Here is an 18,868-nt window from a genome sequence, read left to right on the forward strand (position 1 = left end):
GCGAACACCACCCACCCCATCTGGCCGCCGGCCGCTCCTGGGAGCCAGGTGCTTTTCTCTTGTATCGCCCTCTCTCAAACCCTGCCCGGGCCCCGCCTGGCCAGCGGGAGGCGCTCTAGTAAAGCTCCAAGCGGCAGGGCGCGGGCAGGACGAGGCCAGGGAGAGGGGCGGGGCGGCTAGAGGTCGTTGCCTGAGAGACCAGAGGGCGCCCCGCCCCCTGGGCTGGCTCGGCTCCGCAGCCCGACCCATCGGTCCCCATGGCGACGAGAGGAGTCCCTCCTTCAGGACTGGCACCTTCCGCAGCGAACCGGAGCAAGCGCTAACCAGCCCGCCCTTACGCTGCGTCTCCCCTTTCCGCGCGGGGTTTTCGCTACTACCCAGAGAACTCTTCTCGCAGGCCCGCACCACATCTCCATGGTGACAGGGGCCGGGCATCTCTCCGGAGGGCCGGGAATGGCACCCGCTCCAGCCAATGGGCGGCGGCTCATTCCCCGCGGCCCCACTCCACCGCCCTCCCAGCCCGGTCCCGAGCGTGGCTCGCAGACTCACGCAGGCGCCCTCTGGGAGCAGGCGCTGAGGTCGGGGAGCGGCCCCCACCTGCCTTGTCCCCGCGGCCACGGACCTGCGACTACGACGGGGAGCCCGTCCTAGTTAGGTAGTACGCCATAGTCTCGCCCTCGTGGTCCGCATGGTCGGCGTCCCTCCCTGTTTCCATGGGGACCGTGGGAGGGCTTTGTTTGCGCCCTTGACGACCAGCACCAGAAGCAGCCAATGGAGCAGCCAGGAGCAGGGAAGGTTGGACCGGCCCATCTGCTCCAGTGAGAGGGGAGGACGGGCCGAGCCATGTGCTGAGGCGCAGGGGGGGTGGGGCATGAGCTGTCCAGCCTATCAGGACAAGTGTGCCATTGGCCCGAGATGTCGGTACCGGGCGACACCATTGGTCAGCTCTGCTGGGACGGACGCTCTCGTTGGTTAGCACTGGTGGGCTCGGCAAACGAGTTCCATGGGTCAGTTTGTGTGTGTTAGATAAAGCTACCGGTCCGCGTTGTTTGGAGTGGGCAGCGTTTGGCCGTTGGACAGCATTGTTGGGTCTGGTCAGTGTGGTCTTGCCGGGTCTGTTTTGATTGGACAAGTGACAGCGTCCAGTTTGTTTGGACCGAACCACACCCTTGGTCATTGTTGTGTTGCAAAAAGCGTCAAGGTCCTTGCCGGCCAGTGGCCGGAGAAGGCTGCGCATGCTGCGGACAAACAGGTAAAGGGCAGTTTAGCCATGTCCAGAGCGCGCCAGTGGGCGCACCAAGGCATCTTGCCATGTTGCAGGTACAGAAGGCACTTCCTCATCCCAACCCAAAGAAGATGATTGATACAAACATGTTACATTGACACAAAAGAAAGTGTTGGTTCAGCCATTCCCTAGACCTAGCCCTCTATCAGGCAGTCCTTCAGTGAGCATTGCTCAGGGTCCGGGATATAAAGGGGACAGCTCCTCTTGGAAAATGATTGTTAGGAGGGAGAAACTGAAGAAGAGACATTTTATTTTAAACTTTCCCTAAAGTATGTGCTGAGATGTCACAGTCAAAAAAAAAAAAAAGCAAATACAAAACAAAATGGAGTTAGTAATGTCAACTCTTAATTATTTAGCTCTTTTAAAAAATTCTCTTTCAACAGTGGTTTGGACTGCTCGGTGCCATTGGTCAGCATGGTTGGGTCTGGTCACTTCCATTGGTCAGTGTTGCTAAGACTGGTCAGCATCACTGAACAGTGTTGTTAGGACTAGTCAGTGACATTGGATAACACCGTCCGGACTGGTAAGTAACACTGGTCAGTTTGTACTGGAAAAACCAATTTAAACAATGGTTAATTGTTGTTAAGACTACTCAGGGGAAGAGGAAGGGATTAAGTTCGTACATAGCACTTACTATGTGCCAGGCACTGTGCTAAGCAATTTAAAAATCTTATTTAATTCTCACGAAAACCTTTGGAAATAGGTACTTCTTATCCTATTTTATACTTAAGGAAACCGAGGCAAATAGCAGTTAAGTGATTTGCCCAAGGTCACGCAGCTAGTGAATGTCTGAGGTCAGATTTGAATTCATGTCTTCCTGACTCTGTGTACTGGGCCACCTAGCTGCTCCAGCTTATGTGTACTAGGCAATGCCATCGGTCAGTGTAATTAGGAATGAATGGGCAGTTCCAGCGTTCAGAGATTTGAGACTACTCAGTGCCATTGGTGAATGTTGCTGGAACTGGTTGGCGGTATTGGCACTAGCCAGTTTAGTTATATTGGTATGATCCTTGCCTCCAGTCCCATGCAATAGCCGTAGCTAGCCAAAAAGCTTGGCCCTGCCAAATGATTCAGCATTAGAAAGGAATACTATTTTATCAATGGAAATGACATGAAAGAAGAAGCTGTGAAATTAGACGTTGATATTCCACTTCATTCTGTATCATTTATCAATTATTGATTGAGAATTGTATCTAATCGGTAGAATCAGTCCTTAGGGATGGGATTTAGACATGATTGTACAGGCCCTCGTAGCTCCTCTGGGCAATAGCCTGGAGAAGCAGGGGGAAGGCAGGAGATGGCTCTGGTAGACATTCCAGAAGATGTTGTTCAGCTCTGCATTTCCACCATTGCTGTAGATTCTGGAGAGCCCCTCTTGTAAGTCATGGTGATGAAGCAAGTTATGTAGCCTCTTCTTCACTTTCTCATAGACAAATCCCATCTTAGTTTGGTTTGCATCTCTGGACCTTATATAACCAACTGTATAAAAAGCTGCTCTGATTGTCAGAAGTATCCCTGGCCATGGAGGGGCTTGGGATATTATTCTATTGGCAATCATTAGCCTTGCTAATAAACCAATCATACTTGGAATTTGTGCCTCAGTTCCTCTTTCTCATAGATTTTTATGGTGACAAAGCACGACCATCTGCTTTATTCTCTTTGGCCCATGGGACTTCTATTTGCCTGGCAGCTGAAACCTTCCCAAGATGCTTCCTCCCCCATTAGAGAGTCAGCTCTTGGAGAGCAGGGAATGTCTACAGTACTGACCACAGTTTTGGTGCAGAGCAAGCACTTAATCCATTTTAAAATACATTCATTTATTGACCAACTTATTCTGGGACTAGTTGGTTCTGTTGGTCATTGTTGTTGGAACCAGCAACACCACTGGTCACTGATATTAGAGCTGAGCATAGGGAATGACTGAACAAATCGATGAAATACTGTGAAGCTGGAAGAAATGGTGAAGGGGCAGTTTTAGAGAAACCTGACATATGTAAGAAGTGAACAGAACCAGCAGACGCTTAGTGTGGTAACAGCAATATTGTAAAAACTTCTGAAAGATGTAAGACTTCATCAATGTGGTGCCCGGCCACTGTTCTGGATGCCCCCTTTCCTAAAGCATGGTTTTTGTTCATGGAGCAGGAGGCACAGGATTTTTGGAGGTGGCCAGTGTGGGAATTTGTCTTGCTTGTCTGGGTGGATTTGTTATAAGGGTTTAGTTTATCTTTCAGTGTGGGGTAAGGAGGTGGGCAAAAGAGAAAATAAATTTTCCTTTAATCTGATTTAAAAATTGAGTTTGAACAGCAAGCACTGTTGGTCAGTTTGGTTGCTCCTGTCCCACATCTCCTTGGACTTTCCCAATGCTGGAAACCCAGATCTAGGAAGAGCTGAACAAAAGTGCGTAACACTAGATGAACCTGTTCTTCCAGAAACCAAAACTAGATTAATTCAATTCAATTAATGAATTCAATCAATTAATTCAATTTAAGCTCAACAAACATTTCCTAAGAGTCTAATATATTGGAGGCTTCAGTACCAGGGGAAACCAAAGTAAAAATGAAACTACCCATACTCTCAGGAAGTTTAATGTAATTAAATAATTGGATTCCCTCGAAAGTTAACTGGAGGACGTGGTGCACACTGCATATACAGTTTAGAACTTCTTGAAAGTATTGCTCAATTGTACAATTTCCTCATTCTTTTTAAATAATATTTTTATAGGAGATGGCTCTTGGGCTCTTGGGGAAAAGGAAGGGAAGGAATACTAGGGAAAATTATGGTGATGTAAAAAGCAAAAGACATCAATTAAAACTTATTTTTAAAATGTTTTAAATTAACTATGTAAATATATTTTCAAATCCCCTTTACACGACTTAATTTCTTTTTTAATAGTATTTTATTTTTTCTAATGACATGTAAAGACAATTTTGAACATTCATTTTAAAAAAAAAAATTTGAGTTCCAAATTTTCTAGCTCCCTTCCTCTCTTGGCCCCTCCCTAAAAAGGTAAGAATTTTTAATAGGTTATATATATGCAATCACTACGTGAGTTAATTTCAAGTTTTAAAAAGGCCAACATTTGAAGTGTGTGTGTATGTATATGTAGGTATACATACACACATATAAAATTATAGTATGTATATTATATAATTATAATGTGAATCATTGTAATTATATATGTATATGTGTATTTATATAGACCTCTCTGTAAATGTAACTGGTTCTTAGAAGAACACTCCCCCCAACTTACCTAGGTGTGGTTTTTATGTCCTTCTCTTGCTTTTTTTGTTTGCTGTTCAGTCACTTCAGTCATGTTCAACTTTGTGACCCCATTTGGGGTTTCCTTGGCAGAAACTCCAAGTAGTTTGCCATTTCCCTCTCCAGCTCATTTTACAGATGAGGAAACTGAGGCAAACATGGTGAAGTGACTTGCCCAGGGTCACACAGCTAGTAAGTATCTGAGAGAGGATTCGAACTCAGGAAGATGAATCTTCCTGACTCCAGGCCTGGTACTCTGTGCACTGTGGCGCCACCTAGCTTCCTCTATTCTTGCTAAAGGCTCCTTTACTTATTCCTCTCCCTCTCTCTATATCAAACCCCCTAGTCCCATAGGTTTAAGTAAACATTGATGTTACGTTGATGCAGTCTATCAATAATATAACAAACAATATGGAAAGTTAATTTTTCAGCAGTGTCTTACAGTGAGAATGATCACAACCAGAGTCATCATGTAACCATCACTTTAACTGCTGACTCCTCTTCAACTCAGGAACTAGTCCCACCATTCAGCTTTCTTAAGATGGCGGTCAAAGTCTCCCAAGAGTCCTCTTGGGCGTATCTTCTCATGAGGATGAGTTAAACTCAAATCACTCAAGAAATGCCTCCTTAGACTCAATTTCTCAGGAAAGAGATTTTTTTTTAAAGCTTCTTAGCCATGACAGTTAATTCACAACGAAGACTCTTGTCGTTCAGTTGTTTTCAGTCTTGTCCAACTCTTCGTGACCCCCTTTGGAGTTTTCTTAGCAAAGGTACTGGAATGGTTCACCATTTCCTTCTCCAATTCATTTTACAGATGAGGAAACTGAGGCAAACAGGGTGAATTGACCTGCCTAGTGTCACACAGCTAATGTGTCTGAAATCAGATTTGAACTCAAGTTTTCCTGTCTCTGGGTGTGGCTCTTTATCCATTGTGCCACCTAGCTGTCCTGAAGATTCTGTCATCTCTTAAAGATATAGTCACATTGTCTGTAGTTTCCATTAAAGAAATATGGAAGCTGGGAGGAGGAAAGAGGGACAGAGTGAGAGATGGATAGAGGGAAGAGAGAGAGAGAGAGAGAAGAATAACAAATTTCTTTAGACCTAGACCATTTATAAACTTTAACTTGGATTCTGGAACTCTTAATGCGAGATCTTTGTCCAGTGACAAATGAGTAGACATGTCAGCAGAAAAGGTGAATCACGCCATTGCTGATGTTCTAGGTATAGATGAAGCAGATGGCAAAAGGAAGTTAATGATAAACAGAGGGATGGCTCCTCAGAGAGGAGAACAAAGGACTGGCCCAAAGCAGATTTCCTGGGAGCCTGAAATCCACAAGAAATGTAATGTGATTATCATATGTTTCAGTGCTTATGATATCTTTTTGGAAAAAGACCCCAGAAATAACTGCAGCTTATTACCAATATCTGTTATGGAAGGTGAAGAATTAGAGAAATTACATGAAGACTGTAATAAGAACTTTCCACAACCAACTCAGAGGAGGCTGCCTCATTTTAAGAAGTTCCTCATTGAGGGACAGAGGCGAGGTGGCAAAGAAAAACAGGAAGTCCCTTGAACTCTCCCAAATTCACCTTCAATCAACTATAAATTAATGCCTCAAGATGAATTCAGGAGTAGCAGAATCAAGAAGAAAATGGTGTGAAACAATTTACCAGTCCAATACAACTTATAAGGTCAGCAGGAAAGTTTGGTCTCACTCGGGTAAAAGAGGAAAACAGTCCAGTACAGGTAGTGTCCAGGCAAGCCAGCAGCAGGCCAACCCCCAGCAAGCCAGCATCGAGGTCCCCAATCACAGGACAGTCCAGTAACAAGGCCTTACACCCCGCCACAAGAAGCCTGAGACACCGACCCCTAAATGCCAGGAGCAAAACCCAACTTTAACATAAAGTGAAAAGTCATAAAATGGGGGGAAAAGCCTGACCATCAAAAGTTACTATGATGACAGGGAAGATTAAGACACAAATTCAAAAGAGGACAATGATGGAAAAATGGCTACATGCAAAGCATAAAAGAAAATAGTAAATTGGTATCAAGTCCAAAAGAACTCCAGGAAAAGCTTTAAAAAGATTTTAAAAATCAAATAAGAGAAATAGAAGAAAAGTTGGGAAAAGAAATGAAAGTGATGCAAGAAAATCATGAAGAAAGCATTAACATTTGGTAAAAGAAGCACCAAAAATGGAAAAAGTTTTAAAAAATACACTGAATAAAAGAACTCCTTAAAAAGTAGAATTATCCAAATAGAAAAGGAGGTACAAAAGCTCACTCATGAAAATAATTCCTTAAAAATTAAAATTGGGTAAGTGGAAGTTAATGACTCCATGAGACTTCAAGAAACAATAAAATAAAATCAAAAGAGAAAAACAGACGAAAATGTCAAGTACTGGACTGGAAAAACAACTTACCAGGAAAATAGATTGAGGAGAAATAATTTAAGAATTATTGGACCACCTGGAAGATATGATAAAAAGAAAAAGCTTAGACATCTTTCAAGAAATTTTCAAGGAAAACTACCCTGATAGTTTAGAATCAGAGACTAACAAAGAAATTGAAAGGATCCCCTCCTGAAAGAGATCCCAAAATGAAAACTTCCAAGAATATTATAGCCACATTTCAGATCTCCCAGGTTAAATAGAAAATATTGCAAGCATCCAGAAAGAAAAAATTCAAGTACTGTGGAGCGACAGTTGGGATCACACAAGATTTAGCAGCTTCTACCTTACAGAATAGGAAGCTTGGAATGTGATATTCTGGAAGGCAAAGGAGTTAGCATTACAGCCCAGAATGAATTTACCCAGTGAAACTAGTTGAGTATAATCCATGGGAGGTATGGGGGTGGGGGGTGGGAGGGGTGGCTATGAACATTTAATGAATTAGAGGACTGTCAAACATTCTTGATGAAAAAACCAGAGCTGAATAGATTTGATTTTCAAGTACAAGATTCAAGTGAAGCATAAACAGGCAAATGGGAAAGAGAAAACAAGGGATTCAGTAAGGTTAAATGGTTTGCATTCCTACAAGGGAAGATAATACTTGTAACTATTAGGAACTTTATCACTATTAAGGCAGTTAGAAGGAGTATACATAGACAGAGGGCATGAGTATAAGTGGACTGTGATGGAATAATTTCCAAATAACAAAATTAAGGGATGAGAAAGAGGAGTGCATGTGGAGAAGAGAAAAGGGAGAGGTAGAATGGGGTAAATTGTTGGACATGAAGAGGAGTGAAAGATCTGTCACAGTGGAGGGAAATGTGGGAGTGGGACTGGTGGGTAATACTTGAACCTTACTCTCACTGGAATTGGCTCGAAGATGGAATGACTCTAATGGTGATGTAAATTTGAAGATCTTTCTATCCACTAATAGACTCATGTAACTTGCTTATGTCACAGCAAGCCTAAGTTACATGTGGGAGGAGCTTGCTGAACAAGTGGAACAGGAAAGGGTGGAGCAGGAAAAAAGAGCAGTCAGAGCAGTTAGAGCTGAGAAAGCAGACATAGGCAAGAAGTCACCTAGGATTTGTGAGTGTTTGTTGGTGGGAAGGCCCCGAGGGGGGAGAGGTTATGGAATGGAATGGCTCCCTGCTGTGATAATATGCATTAACTTCTTTGCTGCTTGGATAGATTGGACTTACTGGTTTTGGGATTGGGCTTTCTGGTGTCTGAATAAATGTCTTGCTTCTTCTGTCTTCTATATGGAGAGTCTGTTATATTTTGTGATACAGAACCAAGTCAGCATATTCATAGCAGTAGCAACTGTTGTAAATATTGCCTTGGTGATACAATAACATACACACTCAGTTGGCTGTAGAAATCTATCTATAGGAAAGTAAGGAGGGAGGAGGACAAGAGAAGGGAAGGACAGAAGGGAGGGTGGATTGGGGGAGATGATGTTCAGAAGCAAAACACTTCTGAGGAGGGAAAGAGTAAAGAGGAGGGGCGGGGAATAGTATGGCAGGAAATACAAAGGCAGTAATCTTAACTGTGAATGTGAATGGGATGAACTTACTCATAAAACAGAAGATAGCAGAGTGCATTATAAAACAAAATCCTACAAAATGTTGTTTACAAGAAACACATTTGAAGCATAGAAAAATACACTACTGAAGTTTAAAGAAAAGCAGGGGGTGACAATCACAATTTCAGACAAAGCAAAAGCAAAATTAGATCTTTAATTAAAAAAGATAAGGAAGGAAACTACATCTTGATAAAAGGTTGTATTATTAATGTACTTTTTGTTTGATGGGAAGATCTTTCCCATCCATTAATAGGCCCATGTAACCTGCATAAGTCACATGGAAGCCTATGTCACATGAGCCTGGGTCATGAGGGTTGTGATGCCCTCTGACCCTGAAGAAGTATATATATACTCTGAGGTGATAGAAATAGATAGAAAAAATGTGATAGAAAAGTATTTTACTTTGGGGCTCACTCATTGGAAGAGTATTCATGTGATGTAGCAAGATGAGACTCTGGGTAGCCGTTAAGGAGCCCCCTGGCTTTGAAAACCCAGGTGTTGGTGCTTCTCTCTCTGGTAACTTTGTATGTATTTCTATGGTCAAACAGTTAGAAGCCCTGTCTGTTGATTTGTGTTTTCTGCTCTGTTTATGTGATTTCTGCTTGTAATTTCTGTTTGTATTTTGCTCTGAAGTTCAGGGTGCTGACTCTTCCCCTGAACTAAGTGATTGATTGATACATACATACATACATACATACATACATACACACACATGCGCACCCACACACATATGTTTGATTAAAGTAAGATTGTTGACCCCTTTAAAGCTACTTTCATTTAGAAAAGCAGATCAAAGTGCTAGCAGCCCTCCTGTGTGCTGGTGTTATTGGTCTTACACCCCCATAGCAGCTGCAGCAACACTGTTGTTACAAAGGTACCATAGACAATGAAGTAATATCAGTACTAAACATATAGGCACCAAATGATATACCATCAAATTTTTAAAGAATTTAAACGAGTTTACAAAAGGAAATAGTAAAATTATACTAGTGAGGGATCTCAATTTTCCCCTCTCAGAACTAGATAAATGAAAGGAAGGAAGGAAGGAAGGAAAGAAGAGATAAAATAGTTTTGCTCATATAGTTCCTGGGTTTGTTTTGGCAGGTGTTCCCCGTGGGATTTATACTGTCTAGAGTTATTTCAAGTGGAGTATCTCTTACTATGTCTTCTTGCAATGTTTTGTTGGTGTTATGTAGGAATGCTGATGATTTATGTAGATTCATTTTATATCCTGCTACTTTGCTAAAATTATTATTTCAGCTAATTTTTTAGTTGAGTCTTTGGGATTTTCCAAGTATCTCATCACATCATCTGCAAAAAGAGATGATTTTATTACCTCATTGCCCATTCTGATTTCTTCTATTCTTTTCTTCTCTTACTGGTATTGCTAGCATTTCTAATGCAGTATTGAATAATGCTGATGATACTAGGCATCCTTGTGTCACTCCTGATCTTATTGGGAAAGCTTCTACCTTATCCCCACTACAAATAATGCTTGCTGATGGTTGTAGGTAGATGCTTCTTATCTTTTAAGGATGAATCCCCATATCATTAAGGCAGAACTCATGACTTCAGATATAACCATGAATATGCCAAAATGGTCCAGAATCACAGGATATAAGGAATTCTCTCAGTAGAAGGCAGAGGAGTTAAAGCATTTATTGAAACTCAAAAGTAGCAGACCCACAGACCAGTGTCCCCAATTCAACATCCTGGCAAGAACCTTCCAAAACCAGTATTCCCATCTCACAATAGTGACCAGGAGGCCACAGAAAAACATTATGGCAGCAAGCCAAGTCATACTGGTGCTTCCCCCCCGCCCAGTGCCAGGGCCCTCCAGCAAGAAGACCACCCATTGGCCTCAAGCCCCTGCTCAGCACTCTCCGGTCTCCACGAGGGTCAGTCCTGCTTTTTTGTAGTGCCTGCCGCTGTTGCCGCCGCTTCCACCACTTTCACCACAATCTCCAAGCTGGGAAATGGAGAGTCATGTACAAGGAAGAGCAAGGAAGGCCACGTTCCTGAATCATAGAGTCTGTGAAAAGGAAAAATATGGAAGGAGATTGGAAAAATAGGAAGGGGACAAGTGTTAAGGATCCTTAAATTCCAAATAGAAAACTTTATAGCTGATCCTGGAGGTAAGAGGGAGCCACTCGAGCTTATGAAGTGGTGGCAGTGATGGTTCAGTAGTCCATGGACAGGAGGGGAGGAGGTGGATGGTGGAAGGAATCTTGCATTTGAATTTGGCAGTGTGCACTTGGTGATAAGCCAGGGGCACCAGGGATCCAGGAAGAAAGGATAAAAGATTGCAGAGTGAGGCAGAATATTGGATCCCTCCCACATTCCCCTCCAAACAACTTGAAAACCACCTCAGAACTGACTTAGGAGTGAAGGAACAGCTTCCCAGTACAGCAGAAAAGGTCTGCCTCACGGGCAAGGAGGGGAGGGAGGTCCCCAAGCAACAGTGGCAATGACAAGTCTGGCCAAAGTAATTTACTTACTCAGTGCTATATCAAACTATCAAAAAATTATTTGATAGAGCCAGAAAAAATACTATCAAAATTCATCTTGAAGAAAAAAGGCCAAGGATATGAAGGGAATCAATGAAAAAAAAAATGCAGAGGAAGGTGGCGTCACCATAACAGATTTCGAACTGTATTATAAAGCAATATTTCTCAAAATTATCTGGTTGTGGATCCATGGGATAGATTAGGTACACAATACAATGTAGCCACTGTAGTAGTCATCTAGTATATGATAAACCCAAAGATTCAAGCTTTGGGGGAAAAAACTCATTATTTGATAAAAAGTGCTCCGAAAAGAGCGTGGCAGAAATGAGGTACAGACCAACATCTCCTACCACACACCAAGAGAAGGTCAAAATGGAGCCATGATTTAGACATGAAGGGTGACACCATAAGCAAATTAGGGCAGCATAGAATTGTTTACCTGTCAGGTCTATAGAGAAGGGAAGAATTTAGGACCAAAAAAATTGACCCAATTTTCATACCATTGAAAAAACCCCTGTGATTTCTTCCCTTCACCAAACATTGTTCCCCAGTTGAGATAATGTTGAAAAAAAAGCCCTTTTCTTTATCCTGAAGACATTCTGTTTATGAGAACATCCTTTCACACAGTCCTGCAGTTCATGAGCAATTCTGTTGCCTCATTACACAGTCTGGTAGGTCTGCACAAATTATTGCCCCTTATTTCACCGTTCTGTTACAATCAGACACAAAATTTAACCCTTCATCAGTGACCACCATCTTCCAGAGAAAGGTATGTCCCTGTGGAGCACATTCATGAGGCTTCTTTTGAGTATGAATCCTCTGATGTAAAGTTGGAGCTGATCTCTGGCTGAAGGCCTTCTCACGTTGAGTTCATAAAGGGCTTATACCCAGAGTGAATTTTCTGCTGTCTAAGAGCTCTGTACTGCATTTTAATGCCTTCCTCATTCATGTCAGTGATGAGAATTCTTTTCTTGTTGTTCAGTCGTTTCAGTCACATCTGTCCCTTCATGACCCCATTTAGGGTTTTCGTGGCAAAACTGGAGTGATTAACCATATCATTTCTCCAGTGGATTCATTTTGTCAGGCAACTAGAGGTTAAGTGACTTGCTCAGGGTCATATGGCTAGGAAGTGTCTGAGGCTGGATTTGAATTCAGGTCTTCCTGACTCCAGACCCAGTGCTCTATCCACTGAGCCATGAGCTGCCTTTTAGATAAGAATTCTACCTAGTATGAATTCTCTGAAGGCTTGACTTTTTCACAAAGACTTTACCACATTGATTACATTCATAAGGTTTCTCTCTAGTGTGGATTTTCTAATGTACGGTATAAGTGTGCCTCTGTCTAAAACTCCTTCCACATTGATTACATTTATAAGGTTTCTCTCTAGTGTGGATTCTCTGATGTTCAATAAGACTGCATTTCTGTGTAAGAGTCTTTCCACATTGAATACATTCATAACGTTTCTCTCCAGTGTGGATTCTCTGATGTAGGTAGTTTTTCCACATTGATTACATTTGTAAGGCTTCTCTCCAGTGTGAATTCTCTGATATGCAGTAAGTTTCTGTGTCTTTTGGAAAGTTTTTCCACATTGATTACATTCAAAAGGCTTCTTTCCACTGTGGATTCTTTGATGTTCAGTGAGTTTCTGTTTCATTCAATAAGTTTTTCCACATTGATTACATTCTTAAGGTTTCTCTCACAGTATGAATTCTCTGATGGACGGTAAGACTGAAACTCCATATGAAATTTTTTCCACACTGATTATATTCATAATGTTTCTCTCCAGCGTGCATTTTCTGATGTCTATTAAGAGAAAAGCATTCACTAAAAGCTTTACCACATTCATGACACCTGTGTTTTTCTTGAGCTTGAATATTTTTATGGTAAATAAGAGATGATTGTTGCCTGTAGGCTTTATTACAATGATTACATTCATAAAGTTTCTCCCCAGTATAGATTCCCTGATGAAGAGCACAGATTTCTCTCTAAGGGATGTCACAAGGGCCATCACCCATGAATCTTTGTTCCTGAGTTTCTTCCACAGAAAGGCTTAGCTCTGCAGGAGTCCCCTTCACTTCAAGTCTAATCTCTCCTTCTGAAAGAAACAAGCAATAAAACATATACACACAGACACATATATAATTATATCCCCTTCCCTCCACTGGCAGAATATAAACTGATTTACATTCTCTTTCCCCAGGTAAAGAGAGAGTCTTCAAACTTAAGTGAGTAGAATCAATCGTTTGAAAATACCATTAGCTTATATCTAAGGATAATTTAATTTACAAAGAGCTTCATACACAGTCATATGTGACTCATATCAAGCCTGTGACACAGGGCCAGCATTCTCATTACATTCATGACTCAGAATGGCTGAGTGACTTGACCCAAATCCCAGCAGCTAAGACTAGACCCATGACTGGGCATGCTCTGTCCACAGCACTAGACAGATTATCTCCATTTTCAATCTTTCCTTTTCACTTTCATTTTCATTGCCTACACTTTCAGTTTTTTTCGTATAAAGCCATTCAGTGCAATATACTAAATATTCATGATATTTCATGATCTATCATATCTCTAAACATTATGTAACTTCCTGGTGATCATTTTTAATCTTATCTTTTCTGTTGCAGTATCTGAGATCAGATGATGAATACCAACACTGTTTGTGTTTATCTGATGCATAGGAGATTTTGTTCTGGTCCATTACATTTTTGGGATAGCCATTACTTATTTATTTTTTTACAATTATCTTTCAATGCCTCTGCTCACTAAAATAAAAATAATAAATTCCTTGTAATAAATATAATTTTCAAAAAGTACATGTTGTTTCCCATGTCTGAAAATATATCTCCTACAGGAATATGAGTCCATCCTCCTCTTGTAAGGAAGGGGACAGCAGAAGGGAATACTACTGGTCCTCTCCCCATTTAATAGTTCCCAAAACTCTTGGAGGTTCAAGACAATGGTCTGGGGGATTTGAGCTAAAATTTGTTAATGGCACCTTAAACAATAAATAATGGCCCAGTTTTGGTACAAAGATATTTTTCCTCTGAGACAACAAGCAGATGTGTGTTTAAACTGCAACAGGTTTTTTTTTCTGCAGCACCTAACTCATAGGGTTCTTATGAAGTATCAAATGACATAATATTTATAAAGTACATTGTACAGAGTAGGTGCTCTATAAAGGCTTTTGTTTCATTTGGACTGTTCCCTCCCTAATTCTGCTCTCCTTAAACTGTTCTTATCCTCACTCCTTGTATTCTCTCATTTCCCTGTTGAACTAAATGTATTTCCATTCCAAACAGTCTCTTTTCAGGTAGATCAGCTGAGAGCGAAGTTCATTTTCTGTTGCTTCTTCTCCAACTCTCTCTCTGTTTGCATACTCTACTGGGAGTTCCCTGACAGCAAAGACTTTCTTTTGCCTTTCTTTATACCCTCAGAGCTGAGCACAGTCCCTAAAATACAAGGTGCTTAGTCAGTCTCTATTGATTGCCTGACTGGGCCCAGGCCTGACAGCAGGCCCAGCCTGTCCCTCAATCACTGCATTCTAGTCTCTCTCCTAGTTATTAATGCATGTCCTTGCTTCAGTCATGGTTCTCTCTCTTTCTTGCACCCATTCACCTCTAAGTAGTCAACTTTATTAGGTTCTAACTGTGTGAGGTAGTGAGAAAATAAAATGTGAAGACCTTGCAGGGAATATATATGTATAAATATATATATATCTATATTTATTCATATCTATACTTAGAAATGTTTAAAAATCAAGAAATAGGGAAATAGGGAAGTGGACAGATTCTGAGGCTGTGACAGCCTGATTACTCAGCCTCTGGGAAAGTTTCTTTTTTTTTTTCTCCTGAAACTTTTTGTTCTTTCCTCTAGTTCTGGTTCGAAGATTTTTAAGAATAGGGTCACTGTGACCTGCTTTCCTTTACTGTAAAAGTAGTATAAAAGAATGGAGAGGGTCTCCCCTCCCCTTATCCTATTCTCCTTCAGATTTATAGATGTCACCTCAGTTGTAATCACTAACTAAGGGAATGGGAATTGGAGTTTCTGTGCCTTGATTTCCCAGTTCTTTGTCTAGCTTTTCACTCTCAGACTGTAAGCCTGCCTCCCAGCCAGTGGTAAGAAGGGTTAGAGGTGGGCGGGAATTCTCTTGTGTTAGGTATAACTATTGGTGCTTTGTTCCTTGTGCTTTTGCCTCCCTTGCTAGATCTGTTCTGGCAGAGGATGCCCTATTCTCATGAGAATTTGAATAAAATTTCATTTCTGTTCCCACCCTGAGATGGCTCCTTATTAAAAATTTAATTTTTTTGATTCGTGAGGGTCTTTCATCCCACACATAACCCTGATGGAACCTGACCAGACCCAACCCTGAAGACCACAGAGGCTTCTTTGTAAGCTCCTGAAGGGTCTCATACCAGGGGGCACCTTCAAGTCTCTACCTCCAAGCTCCATAAAAGGAGGTCATCATCACCTACATGAACCTGGTCAATGATTCTCCAAGAATGGGACAGAGACTGAGCCAGAGACCAGGAAAGGGACTTGGGCTGATGATTTATACAAAGCTTAGCCTTGGATTACCTCCAAGTAAGGCAGCAGCCTTCATTCCTACTCATGCTGCTGTATGAGAGTGAGAAAATCATGAAACCAGGCTGCCTGGGTCCACTACAGATTTAGGCTACACAATCTCAGCTGGACCTTCTTTGTGGCAAGGTAATCCTTTGATATCTCCCTAACTAATTCCCCCTTCCACAGCAGCTTTTCCAAATCTTTTCCTTCTTCCCTAACCCTCCCCTGTGGCTTGTTCTCTGCCCATCCCACCCCATCCCATCCTCACCCATCCACATCTTCTCCCTTAAGAACTTGGCCTCTTATTTCATTGAAAAAACTGGGCATTTATCAAGAGCTAAAGGTCATCCTTTTTCTTGCTAAAACAAATCTCTTTATGGATACAAATAATCCCATTCCATTGCTCATCTACCTTGGTATATTCTTCCTCTAGTATCTCCATTTTTTCACTAATTTTCACTCTTTCCCACACTAAGGACTCCTTTCCTGCTGTCACAAACAAAACCATTTCTCTCAAAACACCCACAATGATCCACACATCCCCCTGAGATATTGTCCAATATTCTTTCTCCATTTCAGTACTAAACAGCTAGAGATGGCCATTTACAACTGGTGTCTCCAACTCCTTTCCTTTTGCTTTCTTTGAAACTCTGGCTCCTAACTTAACTGTTTTACTGAAACTTCTTTCTCTAAAATTAGCAATAATCCTGAAATTGCTAAATTTGATGGCCATTTCTTGGTCCTCATTCTTCTTCTATTCTCTGTTTCTACATAGTTGTTGGAGTGTTGTCTGCTCCACTAGACTGAGCTGCATGAGAGCCGGGGACATCCCTTGTAGTTCTTTAAGTTCCTGGTTCTTAACTCAAGTGTCTTGATCTTCCCAGTCACCATAATAACTTTCTGTGGTCAGATTCTTTTTGTTTGTTTGTTGTTTCTTGTTCATCTTTTCCAGCCTTTTTCCTTTCTTTATAATTTTAAATTCCTAGAGTGAAAATGTCACTGTCTCAAGCTTCTTGTGCCAGGGGCTGCAGGCCGTGTCTGTTTGCCTGGTGCTACACCAGTACTAATCCTGAGGCATATGTGAGACCTTCATGCCTGCTCCTGGACTGAGGGAGTGGAGGGCTGCTGACACTGCAGGAGGCCACAGGGGTCTGGCAGCTTACCTGGTTCTGTGCTGAGGCACATGAGGGTCCCTGGCACTGGCATCTGCCCATTCACCCCATGCTATGCTCAGGGATATGGGGCTCAGCGCCTCCCACTGATTTGCTAAAGCAGCGCATTCTGCTGGCTTTCTGGGATGCTTCCTGTCCTGGGTGAGGCAGACCTTTACTGCCAACCTTCCAAGTTTCTAGGGCTAGAAAATTGTTTTGCCCCATCTTTTTGCTAGTTCTGCTGTTCCAGAATTCATTTGGGGGTGATATTTTATAGTTGTTTGGGAGGTGAACATGGGAGAGTCCAGGTGATTTCCTGTTGACTCCACCATCTTGCCTCCCAGAAGTCCAAAGTGGCAGTCATCAAAACAATCTGGTACTGGCTAAGAAATAGGGTGGTGGATCAGTGGAATAGATTAGGTACACAAGACAGAGTAGCAAATGACCATAGTAATCTGGTATTTGATAAACCCAAAGACCCAGGTTGTTTTTTTTTAAACAAAAGAACTCATTATTTGACAAAAATTGCTGTGAAAACAGCATGGCAGAAACTAGGTATATAGATCAACATCTTACACGTATCTCAAGATAAGGTCAAAATGGGTACATGACTTAGACATAAAGGGTGATACTATAAGCAAATTTAGGGACAAAGGAATAATTTACCTATCAGATCTATGAATAAGGGAAGGATATATGACCAAACAAGAGATAGATAACATTATGACATATAAAATGAATAATTTTGATTATATTAAATTTAAAAGTTTTTACACAAACAAAACCAATGCAGTCAAGATTAGAAAGAAAGCAGGCAAATAAAGGTCTTATTTCTAAAATATGTGGAGAACTAAGTAAAATTTATAAGAATACAAGTCATTCTCCAATTGATATGAACAGGCACTTTGTAGATGAAGAAATCAAAGCTGTCTATAGTCATACGAAGAAATGCGCTAAGTCACTATTGATAAGAGAAATGCAAATTAAAACAATGCTAAGGTACCACCTCATACCTATCAGATTGGCTAATATGACGGAAAAGGAAAATAATTGTTAGAGAAGATGTGGCAAAATTGGAACACCAGTGCATTATTGGTGGAGTTGTAAACTGATCAAGCCATTTTGGAGAGGAATTTGGAACTATCCTCAGAGGGTGAATCATAAATCATTTCATATACATATATATGTGTGTGTGTGTGTATGTGTGTGTGTGTGTGTGTGTGTGTGTGTGTGTACATATGTATATATATAAGATCCTCCATATTACAGTATAGACCCTGCACGTCCTCTGCACAAACCTTTGGACTCTCCTGCTTGGAGATGAGATAGGCCTTGAGCAAAGAATGACAAACCTTTGGACTCTCCCCCTTGGAGACATGATAAGCCTTGAACAAAGGATAATTAATATTCTTGAGGTTAATCATTTGGGGAAACTGCCATTCTGGAAGCCTAGCCAGCTCCTAAGAATAATATCTGACGGGGGCGGAGCCAAGATGGCAGCTGGTAAGCTGGGAATAGTGTGAGCTCCGTACGGAGACCCTCCAAAAACTTATAAAAAATGGCTCTGAACCAATTCTAGAATGGCAGAACCCACAAAACATCAGAGGGAAGCAGGGCTCCAGCCCAGGACAGCCTGGATGGTCTCTGGGTGAGGACTATTCCACACGGAGCTCAGAGCTGGGAGCTGGGAACGGAGTGGAGCAGAGCCCAGCCTGAGCGGCGTGGACCATCCAGACCAGAAGCAGGGCGGAGGGGGCCCTAGCGCCCTGATTCAGTGAGCTGTGGCAGTTACGAGACTTCTCAACCCACAAACACCAAAGACTGCGGAGAAGGTTAGTGGGAAAAGCTGCGGTAGTGGAAGGAGTTTGCGGATCGGCTTCCAGCCCCAGGGGCAGCGGAGGTGGGGCAGCTACAGCTATTGTTACTTCCGGCTCCAGGCCCACCTGGTGGGAGGAATTAAGTGGCGGATCAGAGCAGGGGTGCACAGACTGCCAAAGATCTAAGCCCAGTTCGGGTTGGGGGTTCTTGGGAAAGGAGCAGTGCTGGTGTGGCAGAGCTGGCA

At 42.0% G+C, this 18,868-nt stretch overlaps 1 protein-coding gene across 1 annotated transcript in view; it reads left to right on the forward strand.

Annotated features, from left to right (window-relative positions):
- Positions 1-1,747: 1,747 nt before the first annotated feature.
- Positions 1,748-18,868, forward strand: part of PFN4 (profilin family member 4) — a 34,271-nt gene continuing 17,150 nt past the window's right edge. Inside the window, exon 1 of the mRNA XM_036752473.1 lies at positions 1,748-1,808. The gene's annotated coding sequence lies outside the window, so the exon portion shown is untranslated. The remainder of the gene's footprint in view (positions 1,809-18,868) is intronic.

The sequence above is a fragment of the Trichosurus vulpecula genome, chromosome 3, assembly GCF_011100635.1.
Source record: "Trichosurus vulpecula isolate mTriVul1 chromosome 3, mTriVul1.pri, whole genome shotgun sequence".
In the NCBI taxonomy this organism is placed as follows: domain Eukaryota; kingdom Metazoa; phylum Chordata; class Mammalia; order Diprotodontia; family Phalangeridae; genus Trichosurus; species Trichosurus vulpecula.